The sequence below is a fragment of the Papilio xuthus genome, unplaced genomic scaffold (genome assembly GCF_000836235.2).
Source record: "Papilio xuthus unplaced genomic scaffold, Pxut_1.1 DF825946.1, whole genome shotgun sequence".
NCBI classification, from domain to species: Eukaryota; Metazoa; Arthropoda; class Insecta; order Lepidoptera; family Papilionidae; genus Papilio; species Papilio xuthus.
Window position 1 is genome coordinate 5,394,028 of NW_013532703.1, and position 13,594 is coordinate 5,407,621.

At 33.2% G+C, this 13,594-nt stretch overlaps 1 protein-coding gene across 3 annotated transcripts in view; it reads right to left on the reverse strand.

The window, feature by feature from the left end:
* The window catches only part of Asator (tau-tubulin kinase asator), a 46,354-nt gene extending 33,133 nt beyond the window's left edge, over window positions 1-13,221 (reverse strand). For all 3 annotated transcript variants that reach the window (XM_013321182.1, XM_013321183.1, XM_013321181.1), the window contains exon 1: window positions 13,047-13,221. The gene's annotated coding sequence lies outside the window, so the exon portion shown is untranslated. The remainder of the gene's footprint in view (window positions 1-13,046) is intronic.
* Between the last annotated feature and the right edge of the window lie 373 nt (window positions 13,222-13,594).

Sequence of the window (13,594 nt, forward strand, 5' to 3'; positions counted from 1 at the left end):
ATCATATTGTGTCTGTCATTATTATTTAAACCTATTTTTAAAATTGTCCGTGCGATAAGTAGACCGGTAAGTTTTGGTCTAGTATGTGATATTTAGGCTAGTTTGATTGATGGGTTTTCTGTATACAAAGATAGGAGTTAGTAGGATAGAAAACCGTGGTCCCAATTAAATTTTCTTAGGTATTTTAAATAACTAAACTTTACATATTTTTGTTTCTGTGTCATAAAAAACTAGATAGCTTTTTATTTTACCGGAAGATTATAATTAGTGGCCACTTACATACCTTCCGTATGTCCTTTGATTGTGTTTTGCTTTTTTCTATATAACCAAAAGTTCTTGTGTATTAATTTTTATTTCCTCGTGGTAACTATTTAAAATAAAATCATGATTTGCGAATTATTTCTGTACTAGTACTAAATCTTCTGAAAATTTATGAATGTTGTTAGTTGATGACAAATTACAAGCAAATCTTGGCAATGGTTAGTTTTTTTCGTCCTGACGTAAAAACATAAAAGTTCAGAGATTAAACAAAAACAGATGAAATGAAAGCAAAGGGATTGAAAAATAATTAAAAATACCCTAGTATAATATACGAGCAAATATACAGATAGAGGCAATTATTTTCCGATTTATTTTAACTGTAGGCGCTTCATCAAATCAAAGTTAAAAAACAAGATATTATTTGAATTCTTCCGCAATATCTTTAAAAACGAAATCTCTTCGGTGAGTAATAAAAGTTTGGGTCATAAAAATATACATCGAAAATGTTACACTTCTACTGAAATTCGGACACATAGTATCTACGCGGTCGCTAGAATTAAACGCGGAACAACATAAATAGTTCCAATGCAATTCACACTAAATAATTTCCCTGGTAACTTCGTTTTTGTTTGATAACAATATATTTCAGACAAAGAAAAAAGCAAGTAATGCTTCTATGCAAAAATATCTTTTTATCTTACGCATTCCATTTTCAACGCATAAGCATTAAAAATATGTGATGACATTCAGAAACAGGATAACAATGGGGATTTTTAGCTTTTTTTCGATTTGCTGATACCATAAAGAAGAAATATGACATTTCTTTATTCAGCTGAAACAAATGTACAAAATATGATGTTTTCCCCTTTTTTTGTGACTGAGTAGTCACTGTTTGCCTTGAAGAGGCATTTACAGCTTCACCGGGCTTGAGGTGGCCGAGTGCAGATGGCGCTTAGCCTGAACCTCGTTTAAGAGTAACAACACTCGACGGCTCCCTCAGGAGCCTCGGCTCGGGCTGTTACTTCGTTATAGTTACCGGATTGGGAGGTCACCGAGGTCTTACATTGCTTTTGTGGACGCTCCATGGAGTGACCAGACTCAAGTGATCCCGAGAGGGGACCGCGGCTTTGGCTGTCACTCATTACGCGTTTAGGCATTCCGATTCAAGGGTGTCCGTGAGGGCCGAACCTCAGCTTGATCGGTTGCTATTATCTGATTGTTATACACGTGTTTTATCCTAACAGTATGAAAAGATTTTTGTACAGTTGTTTTAGCAATGGAAATAGTCGATTAAATAGATATAATCATGAATATTTCATAAATTTCTTTTGTCTTTTCTTGCATGTACAAGATCAACGGAATATATTTTTATCTTTGAAATAAAATTGTTTATATTCAGTGCAATCGTGTGCGTGGGTGATGTGAAATGTAAACGTATCTTTGTGAGACGTACATTTATTAGCTTCAAATATGTAATGTAAACAAATATTTACTAGTTAAAGGTCAACTGTTTTATAGTTAATATAAATCCAGCCTTTAGTTTTCAGTTAATAACAGGCAATAAGCAAGATTTACGATTGACTTTTAATTAAAACAAATCCTTTTAAAGGTTTAGACACAACATTGGTTAGCAGAAGTGAAAAAAGATAAATTGGAAAGGAAATTAACTTGAAAGAGTTAAAATTAAATTGCAAATAAAAAGTCTTATAGGGACAAAAACATACAAAATATGTTAGCAATTTTTAATTCAGTTTCGGAAATAGGTAATTTATTAACGCAATCTGTTAGAATCATGAAATGAAGAGAAAGAATAATTTTCGTTTTAAAGATTTTAATACGTTTTTATTTTTTCAGTTAACATTATAGCATGAGGCACTGCACGATTTAAACGCGACATGACGTGACGTACGATTTTGGCGCCAAAACACGTACTCATAAATGTAAAGTATAAATGTCAGTTGTAGATTTTACATATTCCTTGCAAGTGACGCTATGAAACTGCTTATGGAATATTGCTTATTGTTAGCAGAGGTAGAGGTTAATTAACTAATTTTAGTTACTTATTATGTATCGGTGGTGGCGAGAACACTGACGTGATCAACGACAGCCATGAACATCCACAAAACCAGAGGAACTGCAGATGCGTTGCCCTTTAAGGAAACGGTATGCTCGCTTCTTGAAAAATCCTAAGTATTGGTTAGGAAATATTATTAAGAAAATCTATTTGTATAGTATTACAAAATGTTCTTCTTATTGGCCGCCATTTTGACTTTCAACTACACGTCATTTAAAGCATTTTGTACTGTGTTACGTTCATTTTGATTTATTGTGAGTAGATAGTGAATACGTCTCAATTATTGCTAGTAATATTTGCCATGATAATTTATATTACAAGTATGAGAATTTAAGTGGGTACTTTAGATATATCACGTTATTAAATGTCTAATTAATCATGTAACAAGAAATTAAATCGAAATTATTTCTTCCGCGTTACTTTTGTTAAGTTTTGCGTAAGTATTTAATAGTTATAAAAATACGTACTTCAGATTGTTACTGGTGGTGTGATGGAACTATTCTTGCTGCCGATTTGGAACAAGCATCGAAAGCATCCCAGATAAAATTAGATGCTTTGGAAATGTCAGATGCCAGCAGGATCGAAGTTATTAATACACAAAGAGAATTCGATATAATCAGATACTTACATTACGTAATTAGATATTTAAGTATTTGTCAATTATTCCCAAGCAAATTTTTGTTAATAGAAATATGGCGTAAACTTAACAGTATCAAAGGAGTCATCAAATACGTCTGAAACAGCCAGTATTCAGCTCAGTTACAGAGATTGTTGTAAATTAAAGTTAAATTATTAAATAAAATTAAAGTGTTTTTAGAAGATTTAAGATAAGATAAATTTTAAGATATAAAAAAATAGAACATTTCTAAACGTAACATCGCTTTCTTCAGCTATTCAAGATGGCGGCAAAGCGCGGTATTATTAGAGTTACCGGAACGGAGGAATGCTCACAAAAACTACAGTTTATCTTACACAAAGTATTGTTCGCTCCGATTCATAGGTGATGTAACATCAATATTCAATTGTACATACGTTTTACTTATAGACAAAAACCGGAGTTAATTATGAATATCTTCTTAAGGAAAATTACTTTGAAAGATGTTCAAAGATTAGTCTGTAGTACATGCTCTGAGTTTTAGTATGACTACACAGTATTTATTAATTTCTATGTGGCCTGACTGAAAGTATTGAGACTCCTTGGACTTTCAAATGGGTCATCTACTTCGGTCACAGGGTCGGCACTGTTTTTATGTCGACAGTAGCTTGGCAAGAAGCGCCTAATTACCCATCGCGAAAACATCGCACAGGTACGGACAGATCTTGTCCGTTGATATGGCGACGTTCACGCTTGAGATTTTTATGTTTCCTGTATAAAACGTCATTCGGCATACTGGTAAAAGTGTTATAAAATACTGTGTATTAAGTCATAAATAAATTAATGAGTTTAAATCGGGATGATCGGTTTTATTGAGAAAATTAAAATAAAGTTTGTTTATTTTTAATTCGACCTTTGTCTAATTAAAAACAAAACTTTTGGTCAACAAAAATTATGGTCCTGGGTTCGAATCCCGTCATTTGCCAGTGAGTTTTCCGATTTACATATGTACATTTATCCGACGTTCTTACTGTGAAGGAAAACATCGTGCAACCTGCACATATCTGCGAAAAAAATCAAAGATATGTGTGAAGTCAACCTGCATTTGGCCAGCGTGGTTGACTATGGTCTAGTCACCACTAAATTAGGGTAGGTTCGGACACTTTATGTGGGGACGTACTGTAAGCTGATGAATAAGCACATGTGCCTGTCTATGGATGCGAAAAAAGGCGTTAATGGTAAAAACAAATTCTCTAAACTATGGTATCTTTTGCCACATGTTTACAAAAATATTACGTTAATTTTTTGTATAATACATCTGACGCAAGTGGTCATCGTAAATATAACAAATATAAATAATTGTTTAGTGTTACTCGTCGAAACAGTATATAACTGTAATGGTTCAACCTTCGACGCATGTAAACAGTCTAGTAAACAGAGCGTGAGTCAGCCACTCGACTGGTTTGTTTTAGACTGTTCTGCAGCCTGAAAGACGCCAACTAATATACACTATTGCTAGGTCGTACTGACTACGAGTTTATAGTGTCCATTTTCTGAAAATTATTTTCATCTTAGTTTGTACTTTTAGCTTTAGCTTTTAGTTTTAACTTCTCAACGGGTCCTTGTATTGAAGAACTACACTTTGTATTTTATTTTATTGCACATCTGCTTAAGAATTAATTAAGAAGAAGTAACATTAAGTGGAAAAGATTAAGTCAATAAAATATACATAGGTTCGTGGGCAAAAACTATTAATAGTTTGTTCGTTCAGATATAAAACGTGTTTTAAAATCTCTAAGCACATGCGTTTTTTATCTTTAAAACTTTTTAAATTTGGCATCACCAGCTGTACAGTAGCCAATGTTGCCAACGTTACACTAAATTTAAAGTCGTTAAAGAATTTTTGAACGTATTTCGTGTACTTTGGTTGGTACTAAATTTTCAATTTTACAAATACAATTCATTAATACTGCAAGCTTTAAATTTCTTCGTAAATAATATATTAAGTGTTCAATATAAGACATTTTCTATTTATTCGTAGTTGGTAACTTATTCAACATTTATTTATCCGTTATAATCTTATGATTAAAATAAACAAAACAATTCGTAGTGTTGCCAACAGTTCTATTATAGTAAAAATAATTTATTTCAGACTTATTTACCGTATAAACAAATTTTACTCGATATTTTTTGGGCGTTGTATTTTTTCTTCAACCATGATTAATATCACGACTTCCGCACGTCAATTATAATTAACATTTAAATCTGAACACCGATTATTTTTTTCCCGAAAACAATGAACTGGTTGAAATAAATCCAGAAGGTCGTTGACACATCCAGGTATATCATTGTTCCGTTTAAAATGAGTCAAAATTACTGAGACTTCCGCGCAGAATGTACGACAAAAGGTAACCTAAATTGTCAATTTACATTCCATTTGGCGACCTGTTTTAAGGTAACAGCTCCATTTTTGTAGTCAGAATAACTGTGACTAAGCAGTACCAGGACATTAACCTGATGAAAAATAGTACAATTGCAACGTCATGGTTTCCCACTCTTATCAAATCCCTCAAATGTTTTACTGTTATTTTTATTTGGGAACAATGGATTCAATCGTTTTTAAGTCAACGCAAAAGACTTTGTACATTTTACTTTATCTTGTCACGTGTCTCTGAAAAAACTTGATAGACCCGTAAATAAACTAACGTAAACACACAAATCCATTTGCATTATATTGTTTTGAACAGTAGCCAGAAAAGGTCGACACAACATTCTGCCAAATCAGTGCATTCATTGAGACAAAAAATGTCGCACATTGCAGCCAATGCGACAACTGATAATCCAGGGATCCGAGGATCGGAAGGGGAGATGATTAAGAAATTCTCTGTTTTGTTGCTTGTCATGAAGTCTACTAAATTAAATTTAAACTTCTCCCCGGTTACCGATTGAGCTGTAAGTATACATACATTTGTCAATCGCGTGACAAAGCAATATTATGATGTCATGGTACTCATCTGATGATGGCGCTGAAAGGTGGCTATAGGAACACGGTATGAAACTTCACAACCATATCGAGTTTAGACTCGTTGGAATTGTCTTGAAGCTCTTTTATTATTATTATTTACCTCTCCTATCTAAAAACCATAGGCAACGAATCAGTCACTTATTTTTTTTTTACTTTTTTTCTAGTGCCTGCTCTGTGGTTACTTAAGAGCCAGTGACCAGCTTGCTAGTTTACTACCATTTTCCATTAAAAAAACACATTTGGATCCGATTTCCAGTCGAAAAACATTGTATATTTAACGATGTCAGTATTTTAATAGGTTAGAATGCGTCAGTTTTCGGTGGTAAATATAGTCCAAGTCAAAAGTACACTGACATACAACATTTTATAGATGTTCAGATCATTGACATTTGGATTGTTTTCAATGTTTATGTATTTTTGTTAGTATATCTGTAAAATTGCTGTTACACTTGAATTACATATATTCAACAGTGGTAAAGCCCGCTGTAACATCTTCGCACGAATCGACCCGGCTCACCCGGTGAAATACCACGACCACACAGAAGACAGGCGTCAAGTGGAAGCAATTACGCGTGCAGTCTGATGAGTGTGCGTCCCGGAGGCCTAATTTAGTCCTCTTTCCCTTCCATCCTTTTCTTTATAAGGAAAGGATGGGAATTGGAAGTGGGCTTTCCGGATAAGAGGATGCATGGGAAGGGAAGATATTTTCTTTCTGTGCATCCTCTCCTCCGTCGATTAAAGGTAGGCAACGCATATGCGATTGCGTATGTCTGTGGGCAGCAGTCACTTCGCATTTCAGCCATTTCAGGTGGCCGCTCGCTCGTTTGCCAACTTTTGATATTAAAAAAAAATTATACATATAGTTGTCTCTTTTCTGCCAAGAGAATGAAAGGGGCGTTAATCTTACTAATATTATAAATGCGATAAAGTTTAGATAAATGGATGCATGTTTTTGTTTGTTACAAAATATCTCCAAAACGGTCCAACGGATCTTGATGTTATTTGGCACAGATGTATCATGGTCTGAAAGAACACATAGACTACTCATTAAGTTTTTTTATAATTCCAAACAAATGAAGTGCGTGTTCTACGGTAATGCTAAATTTAAATTGGGACTTGCTTTATTTTAGCACTTAACAACAGTATGTGTGCAGATCTTGCAGTTTAATATCCTTCAAATTAATCGATTCGACGTTGAAATACATAGTATTTTATAAGTGTAAAGAATAATATTATACTGTGTTATTTGGCAGAGAAGCCAAGTCGATTTTTTTTGGGTTGAATTGCGGTTTATCTTATGTTTACAATTATAAGAATTATATTAATTAAAGGACAAAGAATCGTCTAATTCTAGAAAATTTTAACCATAACTTTACTGAATTGTTTGGTTGAGTTTGTTTGTTGAAAACCAGGGTTCCAAGAGAAATAAATTACTATTTCTATATTAAGCTCTTCTACCCTGACCTAAATCATATTGAACCCTAAATAAGCACATCATAATGAATTATTCGTCAATTGGCAATATAGATGCATGAGTTACTTCAAGGTAAGATTTTCATATAATACTAACTGTCGCCGGCGACTCCGTCTGCGTGGATATATAAAAAAACTTAATTAGTGTATGTGTTCTTATAGACTATACGTATGCCAAATTTAATCGCGATCTGTTTAGCCGTTCTAGAGATATCTTCAAACACCCATCCATCCATCCACATCACATCCATCTAAACATTCGCATTTACAATATTAGTAAATTAAATAAAAAGCACTTCAAGGCATAAATTCGAAAAAAAAAATAATAAATACAGTGCAACCTCAATATAACGAATCGGAGGGAAACAAGTAAATATTCGTTATATCGAGTAATTCGTTAAACTGAGGTTCGTTATGTTAAGGTTAGGATGGTCTAAAATTCGTTATAAAGAGGTAAAAAAGTAGTTTTATTCACCTCAACATTACGTACGCATCTTGTTATAGCGAACAACTTCTACTAATAAATGATAACTCTTTTTTATCAAATTACTGTATGTGTTTTCTATTTAAAAACAATTAGGCAAGTAACAAAATTTTTTTGTAGGTTTCTGAGCCATTTTAACTTAAATCTTTGACAATTGTGACGAGAATAAGTGTTAACATTACTTTCCATCAAACAACAATGATTGATTTATGAACAAAAGCGTGTCGAAACATGTCGCAACATGAATCACATATTATGAGATTAAAAGTCATACATTAGTGACACTGCAACTTTATATAGAGGTTTTGGGTTGACAAAATTCGTTAAATAGAGGTATTTATACTTTTTCTCGATGGTTGAAAATTCGTTATAAATTTTCGTTGTTCGCAAAAAATGTTCGCAATGTAGAGGTATATTTTATATTGACTCTTATGGACAATTCAAGGGGATTACGAAAAATTTGTTAAATCGAGGAAGTCGTTATATCGAGGTACGTTATATTGAGGTTGCACTGTAGTATCCTATGTCCATCTCCTGGCTCTAAGCTACCTTCTCACCAATTTTCAGACATATCGGTAAAGACGTTCTTTAGTTATAAATAGTGTAACTAACACGACTTTCTTTTGCATATATAGATTGTATGTGTATTTATTACTTTTGAATACAAATAAACTAGTAGGTCGATAGCCGTCTAAAATAATGCGCGTCTTGATAATTAGGACATAAAGCAAATTGATTTGTGTTCAAAATTATTTCGCGCGGCTGTAAATTTAAGATTAATTCGCGTGTTGGTTTAATTGAAAATTAATAATGATTATAGATTTTAGAGTCATTGCCATAATTCTTTTATATTAATTTATTAGTTTTTTAATCATCATTTAAAACATAAGTTTTGTGCTAGGGTTGCCAGTAAAATTACAATAAAATCGTACAATTATGAAAAGACAGTCATGAGAAATGAATTTTGTCTACTCTTATACGTCGGAAAGAAGTAAGTGAAAGGAAAACGACTTAAAATCAAATAAACCTGTCTTTACTTTAGTGGTTTAACTACGTTATGTGCCGTGTGCTACAAATATATCGGGACTTAGAAACACGTAGTTTAACGTCGTATATTTTTAGAAGCAATGTTTGTAATAAATGTACAGACGTTCGGAACATTTGCCAAAATTAGAAGCGCCATTGTTGACTGTTGATTGATTGAGAGGCAACACTTATAATAAAATTATCACGTAACATAGTATATGTAATAATTTCATACATACTGTTGATACTTTTTAAAAATGCTTACCGGAATAGACACGCGAAGATAATCCACGAATATTGCAATGACTACGTTTAAATTTATTTTTAGTATAATTTATGAAATTATAACCCATCGGTACAGTAAATAAAAAGATAAAAATTTAAAATAACACTAGCTGTCGCTCGCGACTCAATTCGCACGGTGCCAAATTTCAACAAAATCTATAGTCATTCTCGAGATGCCCTCAAACAAACATCCATACATACAAAGATTCGCATTTGTAATATTAGTGAGATTGTTTAAAAAAAATAATCATTTTATTTGCAATTCAAACAATTCGATGAAATTCCCCTATCATTTTCTAGCATAAATCACAGTGAAAGAAATCATAGATCAGTGATATTCCGCCATCTTTATTTTGGTTCCCGCGCTTATAATTAGGTGTTTTAATGCGTTGAGCGCGTGGGCAAAGGCACGCGGTCCGCAGGGATAGTAAAAAGCAACCGCGTCGATGTTACTGTGAACTACAAAACTGTTTACTTATCTAATTTTATTACAAGGAAAGATGTTGAAGAAAATTGTTTTTGTAATAATAGAAAGACAAAATAAACAAGATAGTGAACTTATAGATGATATTTGAAAAGAAGAACATAGATTATCCGTAGAGACAGTCAGACAGAAGAAAGAAATAGGAGGATTTAAGTCTGTAAAATTTGGTAATTTAATTAATATTGAGTCTGCATTAACGGTTTTAGCTCTACTAGCGCCCTGGGCGAGAATTCTTCAGGAACATATGGGGTCCTTTTAACAGGGTTATGTGAGACTGGGCTCTGTTGACTTGTGGCGCCCCTTTCAGTCTTACGCCCTGGGCGGCCACCCAACCGCGTCTTACTCAAACGTCGGCCCTGTTAGTCTGAGACTCTGTCTAGTGTTGCGTCTGGGTAGTCTGGCACTTGACCTGTAGACTTAATTATTTATGCTACCACTTGAAAGTGTACGTATACGTTGGTATAGTTAGAACATGTGTAATACATATTTGCATTTAGTAGATTTTTAATTTTGAATAGGAATATATAGCTATTGGCGAAACGCCATAGAGCTGGACCTTCGGGAGCCATAAGCAAGACTGGCAGGAGAAGGCACAGGACAGACGACTTTGGCGATCTCTTGCGCCAGCGGAGTAAATTAGTAATATATACCCAATTATAAACACGCCATGACAAATAAAAATCCTACGTAAAAAATTGTACGCCACAATTTTGCCATTTTGCAGAATGTTTTATCGTCGCATCAAACCAATTTGAACTTTTACTTAGTTGTATGTCGCTTTTGCTCGTGGCTTAATTAAACATAACTATCTTATTGGTCATAACACATAATATTTACTGTGTCAAATTTCACGTTCATCCGTGTGCGAAATTTTCTTATTTTTAAGAAGTACAAGTTGTTAGCTTCTTTATCATAATAATATTTTAATTTGGGTCTTGGGAACCATCAAAAAGTTCGTTTATATTGTAAAATACAAAGATGTTTAGTCAAATATGATGTGCGATCGTAATTGATAGGGAGGCGGGTGGCGGGTGGCGGGATTTTGGCAAAAACACGCGTCGCAGCGGATTCGTATCTCAATACAATAATAGACTGAGGCGGGGTAAAGTTTGTTATGTTATCGTAAAATTGAAAATACCGTTTGCTAACAAACGTACCACATATTTCAATAACAAACCAAAAGTTATGAAGCATACTTGTCAAATTTTGATCCAAAGAAATAAGTAAATTTGTAAATTTTCCTTTTGTTTTCCATTTCCGTAAATAAAGAACGTCGTTAGTTGAATTATAAAATGACGATGTTCATAATTTTACGGCGACATTAGATTACGAGACGTATACTTTCTGCTGTCTGGAAAGAACACGATTGTCGTGATATTTACGATGACATTTTTGTTTGGTCGATTTATTTCAATTTATGATTGTCAAAATATACACAATAGATTGTGATTGGCACAGGTCTAGACGATGGGAAATATACAATGTTATTATACTAACTATCGCCCGCACCTCCATCTGCCAAATAAAATAAAAACTTAATTAGAAGTCAATGTATTATTCCAGACTATTTAACAGTGGTAGAGCTTTAACATCTTCGCACAAATTAGCCGGTTCGTCCGGTGCGATACCATGACCACACAGAAGAGAGGCTGGTAATGGAAGAAATTCCGCGTGTCGTCGGATGAGTGTGGTACCAGAGGCCTAATTTTAGTCCTCGTTCCTGTCCACCCTATTTCTTATAAGTAATGGATGGGAAGTAAAAGTGGATTTTCCGGATGAGGGTATGTGTAGGAATGGAAAATATTTCCTTTATGTGCATTCCATCCTTCGTCAATTAAAGGTAGGCAAAGTATCAATTGTCTATAGCCAACGGTCGATTTCAGGTAGCCGCTCGATCGTTTGCCACCATATGGTATAAAAAAAATCTACATCTATGCCACATTTTAGAGAGATCCATCCATAATTATTCATAGGTTATGTACGTGTTATAATTGTTTATGTTTTTTCATATTCTCAGTAAATTCAAGGCGATTTCTAAAAGTGTTTGGGTTTTATTATTTAAAAGATATTCATCTTGTATATAGAAATATTGATTAACGTTAGAAATGTTTATTAAACAAACTCGCATCAACATGACTTATGAAACGTCTTCAGATAGTTAATTACGTTGATTTTGTTTATTTAATCCAGTTTAGAAATAGTATGGTATATAATCAATTCTATGGATTCTTATTTACATTAGTTATTGAATAAATATTATAGCTTATTATCTTTTTAAATAATAATAACCATAGAATCTATGTTCTCTATGGATACTGTCACCCAACCTTATTGTCTATGGCAGAGATTAAACAATCTGTACGATTTGACGTTCCTTTGTTTACAATCGAAATTGGATAAGAGAGTCCAAAGGATCGATATATTTTCTCGCTCATATAGGTATTTTAGACGAATTTCTCGTTTTTGGATGTGGTCCTTCGAAACCGGACTATGACATTTGCTTATTCTGATTCGATTGTATTTAATTTAAGCGATTGATTGGCGTGTATTAACTTATTAACATCCCTCTCATTGTCTTTGAATAAGAATGGGACATCATAATGTATTTATACGTGTGTTTTGCAAACGGAAACATTATAATATTCTAAATTGCCGATTAGAGTACTAAATGTTAGTTAAGTTTTTATACCATGACTATTGATTACATACGACCACAGATAACTAAAGTTTTATAAGTACTAAGAATATTTCTGTACTTTAAAACGTGATAAAAATAGTGTGATAAATTATACACGAACTGTAAACGATGTGAATTGTGGAACTCAATAAGAAGCAACTGCTTCCAGCAGGATTATACATTGCCTGTTTTAAAAGTTTACACAAAGGCTGTAAACAAAAGACAGCTCTATATAAAAGTTACTCTGTAATGGAATAAAAAATGCGCTAAACAAACTATACCAAGAACAATAATGTCAGCGATGATTATTAAATTAAAATCTTACATTTATTTATTATTAAAAATAGCTGTTTAAAAATACATACTATTTAAGATCAATATTAATAATGTTTGTGGGAAAACACGCAACACGTTATATTTTCGAATCATTGTGTTCGAATACTTAACTAAATGTATATTTTTAAACAAACAAACGAAACATCATTCACTAAACGCTCAACATTAAAGCATTCATCAAATAAACTTTGTTCTTTCCAATTCTTTACGCTTTATTTTAAACATAACTGCCATCCATTGCCAACAAGATTGCAGGCGTAGTGTTGTTCACACGTCACTAATTCTGTTATAATTAAATACAATAGTTATTTTCAATACTTACTTACCCATTTAAAATCATATTCCACACACAGAGTAACTACACAATTAAGAATTATATTTAAAAGTCGAATTACAGTTAATGTCACTTTAAATTTCCCGCCTAAATGGTTCCGTAGAAGATCACTCGCGGGCTATTTTTAAAGATGGCCGGCTAGTGGGGCCGCGACCGGCACGCTCTCCGACCAACTCGCATCTGAATAAAACTGTTTTATGATCCCGTGAAAGTAAATCGGGATTGGGGGAAATATAAATTTTCTTGTTGTATGTGCGTTAATCTTGAGACGAAGAATGTATCGATGCTTTTGTTATCGATATTAGAAATATTAAAAACTCACGTCACTATTCTATATCGCTGAACTTTCATACATTTCTCTCACATTTCCAATATTTAGGTGCCTCTTAAACAGAATGTTACTTTAAATAAATAGTAAGACAATTTTATCATTCTTAATTTTAAATTCCATTAAAAATCTTAAATATGTATATTCCAAACGACCTAGCAATATTTCGAAATTATACAAACACTAATGTTTATGAACTAAAGTACACATAC